Raw genomic sequence first — 12,833 nt, forward strand, 5'->3', positions numbered from 1 at the left:
AGAGATGCAGCCAATTACTCATGACAAGCTCTGAAAGCATGAAACCAAGCCTGTGTTGCACATACAGCACATCCTTCCACCGGAGAAGTAATGGCTGAAATGAATTCAGCAGTCACATCCCGATATCTCAAGCCCCAAATCTATTCCTGATTTACTTTTCAGAGAGTCATTCTCTTATATAACAATTTCCCAGCATCCATTACTTTGGGCAGTTAAGTTTTAGAGTTCATTGGCACTTTGGACTTAAAAATGTACAGTACACCTGCAAAACCCAGACTTCAGATGTATAGACGCTCTCATGCTGAGGTTGATAAGATTAGTGGAAATTTAGTAACACAGCTATTGGGTTCGCATTTTCCCAAAGCAACCTCAGTGTCTAGAAGTAGCCCAAGTCTCAGTTAAGCTCAGGGTTCGGTTGTTTCCTTTTCAAAATAATCTCAGGCAATGAAGTTACAGAGGTCCCTGTTCTTACAGCTCCAAGCTGTGGAGACACTGGCCTACAGACCACAGAAAACATTACCAGACAAAAGCATTATTTCCTCATTTTAGCACCAGCAAACTACATTTGTATCATCTTTGCAGAGGATACAGGAAGGGTTCATCCTTTAAACACATGGCTCAGAAGCTCCTGGGTGGACAGTGCATCCAAGTCAACTGCCCAGGACCTACTTTCTTTTCTGTGTGTTCTTGCTAAGGAGGTCTGTATGGAGCCCAGCTCTCTGCTTCCCTGCCTGAGCTGTGCTTTTCCACTCTGGCTTTAACATTTCTGTACGGATGAGGGAAATGTTCCTCAAAGACGATTTTCACCACAGCTTGTTAACAACATTTATCCCAGCCATATGGTTCACACACCCACCAGCTACTGTCTGCAGAAGTTATCTGCTTTCATGGAGAAAGCAGAAAGTAATCACCACTCAATTTTTGGAAACCATATAGAGAAAACTACTTCTTTCGGAGATGCTGCCTAACTCTCCCTGCTTTCTTTCTGATCCTCTGAGATTTGAGACAACAGGCCTCAGAGACAGGCACCCCCAGCTCCTACAGACAAACCTGTTTGATCCAGATCTCCTTATAATCCCTACTTTTATTAGGATAAAAACAAAAACAGATGCAGATTAGCAAATCTGTTGTAGGTACAAGAGAGCGAATACACAGAATGAGAGAACAGACTGCCAAATGCTAATGCTAAAGAATTCAAGCCCAAGGGCTTTATCCCAGGGAGGGACTGACAACGCAGAGCAGAGCCGGGCAGCCTGGAAAGCTGCTAAAAACCACAGGAGATAACCGCATTTGAGGACATCGCTGCTTAAATTAAAATAGACATGTTCCTTAAATACAACAAACATGAGCCCCCCTCTGTGCCTCCCATGGACGTACGCGCCTGCTGCTCTCCCCAGCCCTCTGGCATGGGGCTGGCAGTGTCTCTTTTACACCAGAGGTGGAATGTATCACCCCAAGCTTCCCCAGCTGACCTCCCACAGGCACAATTGCTCAGAGGGGCTGACAATGGGCAAATTCGGGGGGGGTGGGGGTGGTGATGAGGGGCTGCAAGAAGAGCTCTCAGATTCTGCCTGCGATGGCCCTGGGTGTAGCAACGCAGGGCTGGGTGCTGGTGGGCAGCAGCTCTGAGTAATGCAACCCCGTGACTCAGTCTGTAACTCTGGGCTTTGGGGTTTAGACTAACACACAAGTATCTTTCTTCCATGCCTGTGGAGCTGTAAGGGCATGATGGGCCAGGGGCCAGCCACACCACAGCCCAGAGATGCAGGCGTCGTGCCTTGGAAGGCAAAACTTCTCCTTTGGCGAAATAAGGCAGTTTCCACACAGCGCTGCTAGGAAGTGGAATGGGGATTGAGTCTGGCTGGATCGAAAGGATGGAGTCCTGATTACCCAGAGCAAGACACAAGTAGCTCTCCACTGCAAGGAAACTCAAAGGACTTGTAACCATGTCTGTCTTTTTCCAGGTTGAGGAAGCAAAAAGAGACTTCTCTCCCTTTGCGCTTACTCCGGTGTAAATCCATTGCACAGAACAGAGTCGTGCTGGTTTACACCAAGGACTCCCCACCCAAGGGGCTACTCTGGTCCCTCCTGCCATGACCAGCTCTGCCGTGCAGGAGAATTGTGCCTTTCCAAGTTGCTCCTCTCCAAGGGTGGGCAAAGGATCCCTCTCCTCCTGCCGAGGGCACCCCGAAATGCTGCGGGCCAGGGAACATGACAGGAGCTTCAAACCCGACACCGGCTCCCCGCTGGAGGCACGTCGAGCAGCCGGCATCACCTCCAGCTTCACTTTTTGATTAATGTTCTTCCAAACTTTCCCTGGCTCCCCACGCTCCCACTTTCTGTCACCCTTCTCATTACAGATGTATCTTTGCATCGAGGAAAGCGGGAGGAAAAATTGTTCTTTCAGGGTGACAGCTGAGCGAGGGCTATATTATTAAAGGTACCAATCATAGGTGCCGAGCTATCATCGCACGATGAATGCACTTGTCAGGAGCCCGCAGCGGCCGGGGGAGAGAGGGAGGGAGAGAGGTGGCGGGACGGCGGCACTCGCTTCCTCGCTCCTCTCCTCCCGCCTCCCGCTCTCCCTCTCCTTTAATGTTGGCCACCTCCGCTCGCCTGAACTTGGACCTTCAGCGGCGACAATTTCTCTGGCCTCGACAGCACGATTAATTTCTCCTGCCCTCGGCAGGGCCTCCGAGTGCGGTGGAAGTCCAGCTGGCCTGCTGCTGATAAGATGTACCTTTTGATTTGTTTTGTCTTTGATTGCCTTTTCTGTCACCTACAATGGCTGGCCGCCTGGAGACCTCCACATCGCCTGACTGACGGATCTATTTATCTATAGGCTGCTCCCCGGCTTCTCCTCCCCCTCGCTCCCCTCCTCCCCCAAACCACCACCTTGTACCACTGAAGTCCCAGTCTAATAGAAGCCGTGAAGGCTCATCCACCATAAAATACATCTGCCATCCTCCTTCTCTCCAAGATAAAAGCCTGTCAGTGTTACTTTCCAATTCCAGGCAGCTTGATTAATGGTGAAAAGCCACTGCAAGATCGACTTCTGGTTTTTACAAGCGCTGTCAGCCGGCCCAGGGTTATGCGAAACACACACTCATAGAAAACAAAACAAAATGAGAAAAGGTTGGGTGGGGAGGGAGGAGAGGGATGGGAAGGAGGGGGCGAGGGTAACCAAATCATATTAGGCTCAAGACTAAATAAAATAGGAACCTGGAGCCATCAAATCCCTGTCAGCCGAGTGCAGAAATACGCTCCGCAGCTCATTGTACCAAGGCAAATTATGGCAATAATAAATCATTGTTGAAGGAAGATTGTTGATAAATTTTTTTTTTGGATGGTGGCATTCAATAGGGGCGCTGGGACACCTGCCACTGGGCTTGGAGTGAGAGCTGGAGCAGGTTATTAGCCTGTCACTCAGCCCTTCTCCCCTCACCCCGCAGGGATCGCAGGCAGTGGGGCTGGAATAAAAAGTCTGGGAAGAGAGATATTAAAAAAAAAAATAATAATTAAATAGAGGAAATATTCCTGCACGGGGGGAAAAAAAAAAGGGGGGGGGGAGGGGGTCAAAAGAATTACAGCACTCTTTGCAATGCTCATTTTTGATAAAGAATATTTTACAGTGGCCCAGCCTAGTAGTGCTTCAACTACTCCACTTCATCTGCCACCAAGAGGCAGCCATCTCTGGGGGGAGAGACAACTGTCCCATGGAGCAGAGTAACACAGCACACTCTGGAAAAGTCTGGAAAAACATACAGCCTGAAAAAGAAAGTAGGGAATATTCCTGAACCACCGAGACTGGGCTTGACCAGTCAGGAATGAGGTTTCTTCAGGCTCAATCATATGACAAGTGACTCCAGGGTGCGTGGGGCTGTGAGTGCCGTGATGTTGGATCCCAGCTGGCCCACAGCAGCTCTGGCCGGGCCGGACCCTGACTGCTGTACGGGAGCACTGCCCACTCCCAGCAGGAACAAAGACTGCCCTCAGCTAAATCACTCACTGCGGCGTCTCTGCATCTGTGGCAGGGTTCCCATCCGAGCTGATTAATCCCAACATTTCTTGGTGACAAGGTCTGACTGGATCATAGGAGAAGGTGCAGGTTGCCTAAAAAAATAAACCCATGTCCCAGCTTCCGCCACACCAGCATGGGCAGGGCTCAACATTGCTCCTTCCAAACTGGAAGCTCGGGCTGCTCTTATGTCTACCAGTGCAAGAATGCCGGCAAGGTAGAGGTAAGTTTTAATGACCTCACACAGATAACTCTTCTGTTCATTTGTAGAGATGGTGTGAAGACCAACACATTGTATTTGGCCATTTAGAGCACATGAAGTTGCCAGCCCAGTTCTTGAAGCCCATCATGCTGGGCAGCACCTCTGGCCTGGCCATGGTACTTCAAGTTTACCTCTGTTGCTTCTTGAGAGACCACCCAGAGACTTGCTTGAGCATCAACCGAATCCTTCGATTCATACCTGCAATCCAATCACCCAGTATCTCACAGGATAACAGCAGCCAAACTCATATCTTACACCTCAGCTGGACGAGCTATTTAAATGAATAAAGGAGGGATATCTCACATGCCCTGACTCCGTCCTTCACTATTGCAGCATTTGTCAGGAGTTGCACAAGTGAAATTTTGCCCCACAGAGAATTCAACACCCAACTTCTCCAGCCTCCGGTGATGCTCCACAAGGGACCACCACACTCCCGTGGCGCAGGTGGGTTGCTGAGCCATCAAGGAGAGCGCCTGGTGATCTGCTGCTGCTAAGGAGGAGCCCAAGCACAGTAGGTCTACAAGGGAGCAACACGGCAACCCTGTTTGCAACTTGCTGTCCCCTGAGCTGGACCATCTCACTTCAGAGATACAGCACTGGGGGGATAAGGAGGTGGCAGAAGGGACTGATAAGCAAAGAGCAGATGCTACAAGGAAGGATGGCAAGCCAGTGAGGGAAGAGGAAGAAGAGAATGGAAAAGAAAATTCCCCAAAACAGGAGAAGAAAGCGTGAAGAAGAAAGAAAATCTAGACAGGGGGGAAGAAAAATGGAGAGGTGGCAGTGTGATAACAAAAGGCAAGAGAAAGCACAACCAGAGAGGAGGAATAAACCCTCTGTATAGTAGATGCAATCCCAGAGAAAGCAAGAAGAGAAACAGAAGAGAGACGGGGTGTTTGAAAGAAGGCTATGCGTTACAAGAGAACAGAAAAGGGAGAGAGACAGAGGAACAGAAACGCAAAATGGAAAAGGCAAAAGAAAGAAAAGGACCCCTGAGAGGACACAGCAGGCTCCCTGGCAATGCTCTTCCCAGGAAGCTGATGCCAGTAAAAGAAAAGAAGGAATTAAAACAGTGTTGAGTATAGAAGCAAATCCACCAAAACCCCAAGCAGAGGTTTTACTTCAAGTTATGAATTAAATCATGTATTCAATTTGTATTAGGGAGACCTCCCTGGCCACACGCTTTCCAAATCAGTGTGCACAGGGGAACGCAAACCCTGCACCCCCCTTTTATCACATCGCTTGCTCAAACAGCTTTGTTCCCCTCAATTACCTTTACTAGCCAAAAGCCATCACAATTCACTCCCCGCAAAGCCTCTCTCCTGCACCTCGTCCGCACATCTGCGGCATCAGACCTGCGGCATCCAGCCAACCGACCGCCAGGCAGCGGGGGTACGGGGCTCTCGCTACGGGGAGGCAGGCTTGTTTCCCCAGCCAGGGTGCAGAAACCTGGGTACAATGTCCCCATTGTCCGAGCGCTCCTTGATCTTCCCGACGCGCATATCAACGATGAGAGAGCCTCGGCAAGAGCCGTCAGCGGGGCCCGCGCCCGACCCCGCGCTGCGCAGATGTGAGGGATCGCAAATGAGAGATGACAGAAGAGCCCGGCGCGGGAGGGTAGAGCGGAGACGGGAGGAAGGAGCCAGCAGGTCAGGGAGCGGCAGCAGGTAGGGCCACCACCGAGTCCGTTGGTCGTGCAGAGGAAGCCATCGTAGACTCCCTTTGGAGCGGGAGCACAAGACAATTTTTCCATCTGGGTGAAGTTAATAACTTCCACGCTTGATGGACTAGCTGACGAGACTAGCTGAAGCAGACACATCCAAAGCCCACAGAGGTCAGAGGGAGGCATGGCCTCCCATTCCCACCCCAGTCCTACCAGTAACCAGACACGGGGGGCTGCACCCTGACAGCAGCAATTCCTGGTGCCCAGGTTGGGAGCTCTGCCTTGGCATCATCCCCAGCTCAGGCTCCTCCTGCCCTTGCTCAGGGGACACCCCTCGCACCCCGGTTTCCAAAGCTTCCTGGACCCAGCACAGCCAGAGCTTCTGCCGAGCGCGGGGCTGAGTCCCTGGATCCAGACGGACGACCCCCATCCTCCTCTTCCCCAACAGCAGGATTGGGAACGGGAGATGTCAGAAACAGGGAAGGCCCATTTAAAAAAATAATTAGGAAAACATGATAACATCATTTTACACACGTTAATTTTTAAAGTGATAGTGTTGCTTCTGTATTCCATTGGTTTTTTTTTTAAAAAAAAAGCTTTCTATAAAATGAGTAGGTATTTCAATTTGAGTTATTTTAAGTCAAAACAGTAGGTAACTATAATTCCCACTTATTGCTGGCCAATTTTCCTATCACCCCTTAATACTGCACTCTGTTAACCACATTATAATGAATCTATTTTGAAATCTCATATCCTTTTCCCCCAGCTAGTTCTTTAAAACAGAAGTTTCTTGTGTATCGGCATTATTATGATTGGATTTAAGCTCTACTTCAGAGCCACAAGTTATAACCTTCTTTTCCGTATGCACATTATCAATATTGATGGCTTTTATTTTCAATATCTTATTTCCTCCTATTTTAAGGATAGAAGTATTTAATTTCTCTGTCAGTGCAAGAATCTTTGCACGCGATGCACATTTCTAATGTGAGCTATATTTTGGATATAACACAGTGAAAGAAATAACAAGCATTTAATAAATATTACTATTTTCATATGCTATTGAATTGTACCAAACACCATTTTTCATTGTTAGAAAAGCAAAGTTTAGCTCAAACAACAACTACAGGAGATATTTCACTTCTAAGAAACTGAGGGGCTTTCATCCAGAACCAAGATTCTCTCATTCTTTAGCTGCATTCATTTTTTTTTTTTTAATTGCTATAAAATCTGGCATCTTTGTCTGTGATAATCTCCCACACAGGGCTCAAATGCCACGTGCATTCAAACCTGGCCAACTGTTCCCTGCTAAACTAGAACATGGGAGCAAGTTCACCATCGGCTTTGAATTTGGCATAGAGCGAGTCGGCCGAGTCTGTCACACGTCACACCACATTCACACAGCAACGCGCGTATTCATGTGGCAAGAAAGAAGAAAGGATCTGCAAGTCTGTACTCGCTGCTATCGCACCTTTTTTTCCTCCCAGCGAGTGCAACTCGCTGTGCCAGCCTGATGTAGCGCAGCAGCTTTGCAGTGTCACTGCAACCACAAACTCGCTGTCTTGAGAGGCAGACAGAGATGGATAGCGAGAACCGCCTGATCAATGGACCTTTTGTCCAACCCTTTATCACAAACAATAGGAGCTGCAACAATCCAAAATATATTTCGGTAAATACTGGGAATTAGCAAGCCAACTGCTGCCACAGAGGCCAAAGACAGTTCCCCAACACCAGAGAAACATCTTTTCCAAGTCCCAAGCGGTGACTGTCAGGATCCCCAGCCCTGCTTCAGCCTGTCCCTTCTTTTATTATCCCAAATGCTCTCTGGGTCTGAGAGCTGCATGTAGTTTTCCAGACCACTGACCTCAGGAGTGATGCGCTCAAGCTCAGTATTAATGTAAAGAACTATAGCAGCAGCTTTATTGAATAGCTCTGGCCCCTCTGGACATCTATATTGTACAACTTGGACACAGGTGATAGGCACCTAAGATTAGAGAGACTGATAACTATACATTCCTAAAGTGTCCTGTCCATCCAGATAGATTTTTTCAGAGGATGAATTTGCTTTGTCCAATCCAGAAGGCAGGACCTTGCCAGGAGTATCTACACATATCATCACTTGTCTTCAGAAACACCAGCCACCCTCCCTCACCCAGAATCACAGCAGGGTAACCCCATCCCACCCAGGCTGTGACAGGCAGTAAGTGGTCATCAAATGGCAATTAAAGACCCATGGAACACGTACATAGGAGAAAGTGAGAAATTTAAAAATGTACATTCAAGAACTGCTAAGCCTTTTAGACAGAAATAGAGCAAAACAGTTTTACAAAGTTAAGTGCTCTTGCTGTTGTTGTAAGATGAAAACAAATTGTGTGAAACTCATCTCACCCTTTAAAAGGTCACGCTGGACAAGCTCACAAAGCTCCTGTGCCCCATCTGACTTAGGGCATTGGGATCTCGTGCCTTCCAGCAGACATCTGTGGGAGCACAAAGCTCTGATACACAGTGAAGAAAGGCCCTCTCTGACCTCCGCTGCCCACCTCTCTGGGCATTCATCCTGCTCCTGAAGCCCCTTGGGTCTTCTTACCACTTACAGAGGTATTTGGCAAGAATCACATCAGGCTCCTGCCAGAGGATTTACAAGAGAAAGGCAAAGCCCTGTCAGATCTGCACTTTATTGCTGCAGTAATGGCTCTGCTGGGTACTGGAACAAAGCAGCCTCTTTCCAGATGACAGAGGTACCCGCTGGGAGGGCTCTGGGCTAGGGGATGTCGACTTGGAGCACCTGCATGTGCAGGAGAGCACCAGCCTCATGGATGAATGCCAGTGGGCTAGGAGAAGAGGTGATTTTTTGAGGTATTTAACCTTTAACGTGCTTGTGCTTGGCTCTTACAGGCTTACAGGTTGTACAAAACCCACATACTTTCTGAAAACGGGGCAGTAGGCTGCACACCCTAGCTTAGCCTCCTGCACATGCTTCAGGGCTCTGTTTAGCACAGGCAGTTTTGATCTGGTTGGGTCTTCTCAATGCATTTGTGAGACAGATCACACAAGAAACGCAGCGGCCAGCAGGATGCTATCCACTGTTCAAAGTAGCAGGTAGCTTAAGGAGAGTTATTAGTAAGAGAAACACTCAACAGAAGAGGTGCAAAATCCATAGAAGTGATTCACTATAGATTGCACCACTTTTCTGTGACTGTCTTTCCCCATACAACTGCTTCAGAGCATTTCACAAAACCTGATACGAGAAAGATGAAATCTAACAGGTAGTCAGAGGGAGATGAACCAATACCCAACCATAAGGTAACACACTGTCTCTGTGGTAGGGACAGAACACGTTCTTGCTTGCACTCTTCCCATGCCAAGCCCCTCATAACAGCATCTTCCTGTTACTTCAGAAACACCAAACAAGTTCCTTTTCCAGCTATCAGGGAACACTGGACACCATCCATCAGTCGACTACATGCAGATGAGAGGGTTTCCCTTCTCACCTCCCCTCCACCTCAGTCTCACATTTAAATGCTGGATGGTTCTACATACACCTCAGTTCACATAAGGGATGCCCTGGTAAACTACAACTACAGGAATAAATTCAATTCTGTCCTGTTTAATCCCTCCTTCCTCCCCTACTACCCCATCCTCACAGACACAGAGTGCTCTTCAATGTGTTTGCCTTTGCTGCAGCACACTATCAGGGAGAAATGTGAGGTGTGGATAGTCCAGGGGTCACTTCCACAGAAGGACTGAAGCTCTGACATGAGCAATGCCTGTTTCGTGCAAGAACCTCCCACCAGACCCACCCATGGAACACATGAAAGTAGGGCGGAGGCTTTTACTCAGATCTTTCAAGTTGTGGGCTAGAGCCCAGGCTAAACGATGATCCCTTCTCCCGAGTTCTAGAGGGTGCTTCTACTTCAGTATGCTTATATAAAGCTCCCTGGGATGTAGCAATGTAACAGCCTTCAGGCAATTTCATTATTTCTCCAATAACACCTTCTAGAACCCCAATAGCATCAATCTGTCACCTCTGCTTAGGGAGATGATCCAGATTTGAGTTGATTTTATAGCAATTACTTTTAACAACGAAAAACATAGAGAAATGGTTTTGCCTTCTCTTATATTAAATGCAAAGTGTTAAACTTGATGAACTGCAGGCACTCAGAGCTCTGATCATCACTTAATGGTCTATGCATAAAGGAAACACTCTGGAGAAGTAGAGATATTTCTACAAGGATGAAATAACATCAAGGCTGTGATCTCTCAGCAATTCTGCTAGAACAAAGGAAAATATGACCATGCTGGCACAAAGACCACTTGATTCTTTCACCCTCTTTTTCCTACAGGCATGAGCTCACTGCTGACACACTGATTTGGGGATTAAGGACAGAACAAAGTGTTCTACTTCATTAACTATATTCTCACAGTTATGTTTTAAAGACACCTACTTTATACACATACATGTGTGCAATTTAGATCTGCATTTCAATTTCTACAGAGTTAATATTTCTTGCTGGTGCTTCAAGAACAGACAAGATCAATGAAGAGTTAAGTACAGAGATGGCATGGTACAGACACTGTATTTGAGTCAGGACTGTTGCAGTGACCAGCTGTATGACTGGGGACAAGTCCTGTCCTTCCCTGCAGCATTTCCTTTGGGGTTTGTTTCTTTTTTTTTTTTTTTTTTTTAAAAAAAAAAAAAAGTGTTGTGGTACAGGGTTTTTTTGTTTGTTTTGTTTTTTTCCATTCACACTGCACAATCTTTGGAGCCAAAAATCTCTTTCATGTTGTAATTACAGCCAGTACCCACCAAAACGGGTGCTCTCATGCAAAACGAGCAACTGCTGCAATACAAGTAACAGCTAAGAATCCACTTCAAAAAATGGAAAACCTTCTAGTTTATTTGCTCTACAACTAGGGCTCTTTTCACACATGAGATACCCCTGTCACCATTCCAGATTAAAGGATCATGCAAGCTTCCACTACAAAAAGGCAGATACAAGTGTTTAAAGATAAATAAAAATGACAGCAATGTACCTCAATTGCAGAAAGTTGTGTTAGACCCCCTGGCTCGTGTCACTGTGTTCCGTCATTAAATTAGATAAGCCTTATCCCAAATGTTGGCTTGTTTCCACTAGCCTATACTACTTAAGAAATGGGAGGCACTGAGATAAAAGGCAGCTCTTTTCTACCTCCCTAAAGAAGTTAAACCTTCCCCCCTTCCCTCCGTAAATGTCTCTTCCTTTCAAGAGTTACTCAAAGCAAGAGGGGCCAGGTTAAAAAAAAAATGCTACTCTTATAACTTAAAGATCACCAGTTCAAGCTCCATCCTCAAACATTTGAGATAAATTAATTCCTTTTCTAAGCACTTTTAACACACGCACACACATCCCTATCTTACAAGTTTCAACATCTGCAGAATATGAAGAAAACTTTGCATAGTGGAAAGGGAACACCAGGTCAAGCTGGGCTATCAGGGATAAACAAAATATCGATTTCTACAGAATGCAGGTATTCTGGGCTTTCTCTTCCTGGGGAGATCTGGTAGGCAGCTATCCCTTTGCAATTTTAATCCCCATCAGCACAATGCACTCACGATTTGTTGTCGGCAGCCATCAAAATCCTGGAGCTCAGAATCATTCTTAGATACACTCATCTTAAGTACAGGCACGTCATACCGCTGCATCCCGGCTTCACAAGGAAACATCTCCTCACTGCCTTCCCTGCTGCGTTACTTCTTCCCACCATTCCTCCATGGAGCTATGGCTTCTCACCACACGCCCACCAGTTACTCTAGTGTATAGAGTTATACCAGGTCATTGCACAGATGACTGCATTTGTGGTCCTGGTGAGCCCTTGCTCTAGATGCCTTAGGCATAGTTCAGCAGTCCCTGGGAATCCAGCAGCAGCGACAATTCCTTGTTCTTGCACTGTCAAAAGACAAAGCTATTTAAACAAAAATAAAATTCACATATACAAAGTGAAGTTAATAATACAAAATGCTTTGCTTGCTTTTCCTGCTCCCATATGCCTGGAGCTGCCTTTTTCTTTTATAAAGCTTCATACCACAGGTATATAGAAGAGACATCAGAGCTGTAAGTACATCAAATGGCTCTAGATATGCTGAAGATTAAAGTGGATAATACCTATCTTGGAATTCAGATAGTTAATATTCCCCCAACAGTGCTCACATAATTTTTGGAACCATCCACTTTAGCCCTAATATATAAGAAGGGGATTGCGGGAGTTTTGCATATGCCATGTACCCTGCTTTTCTCCAAAGCAATACAAAAAGGTCTGAAACAACTCTTTAAGAATTTATATCCCAACTGTTCTTCTGTTTTATTTGTTCCCTCTATTTTAAGCTCTCAGGTATTCATATTGCTGGAGAACTGACTGGCCCAGTCTCCTTGTTCTCCCAACAAGAAATATCTCAGAGCAGGCATCCAATCTCTGACCTTGACAGCCCACTCTGTGATGACAAAGTATATCATGTCTGTGCTCATTCAGTCTCTAGCCCCTCTGATACAGCTGCCAAAGGAGGTGCCAATTGTCAGGGTATTTCCTTTCTGCCAAGCGCTGCCAGCTTGGCTAGCATCGTGTTAGCAATAGCCAGAGGATTTCTAGAACCTGGCCCACAGAAGAGTTTCAATTTTAGCAGATCCATCCAGTAGCACATTATAAAACATCAGCTTAAAGTCTAGCTGACTAATTAGGTCCCCAGTTTAGAATATTGATTTTGGTTTTACATGCTTTTTTTTTTTGTCTTCTTTCCAATCCCACAGACTGTCTGTGTCTAGGCTTAAATTGCATAGCGATATTAGAAAGACTAAGTGGCTGCAACAGCAACTGCCCCTTGACACCTACTGCTTAAAAAATATTAGAAAATATTATAAACT

The sequence above is a fragment of the Tyto alba genome, unplaced genomic scaffold, assembly GCF_018691265.1.
Source record: "Tyto alba isolate M040663 unplaced genomic scaffold, T.alba_DEE_v4.0 Super-Scaffold_3, whole genome shotgun sequence".
NCBI classification, from domain to species: Eukaryota; Metazoa; Chordata; class Aves; order Strigiformes; family Tytonidae; genus Tyto; species Tyto alba.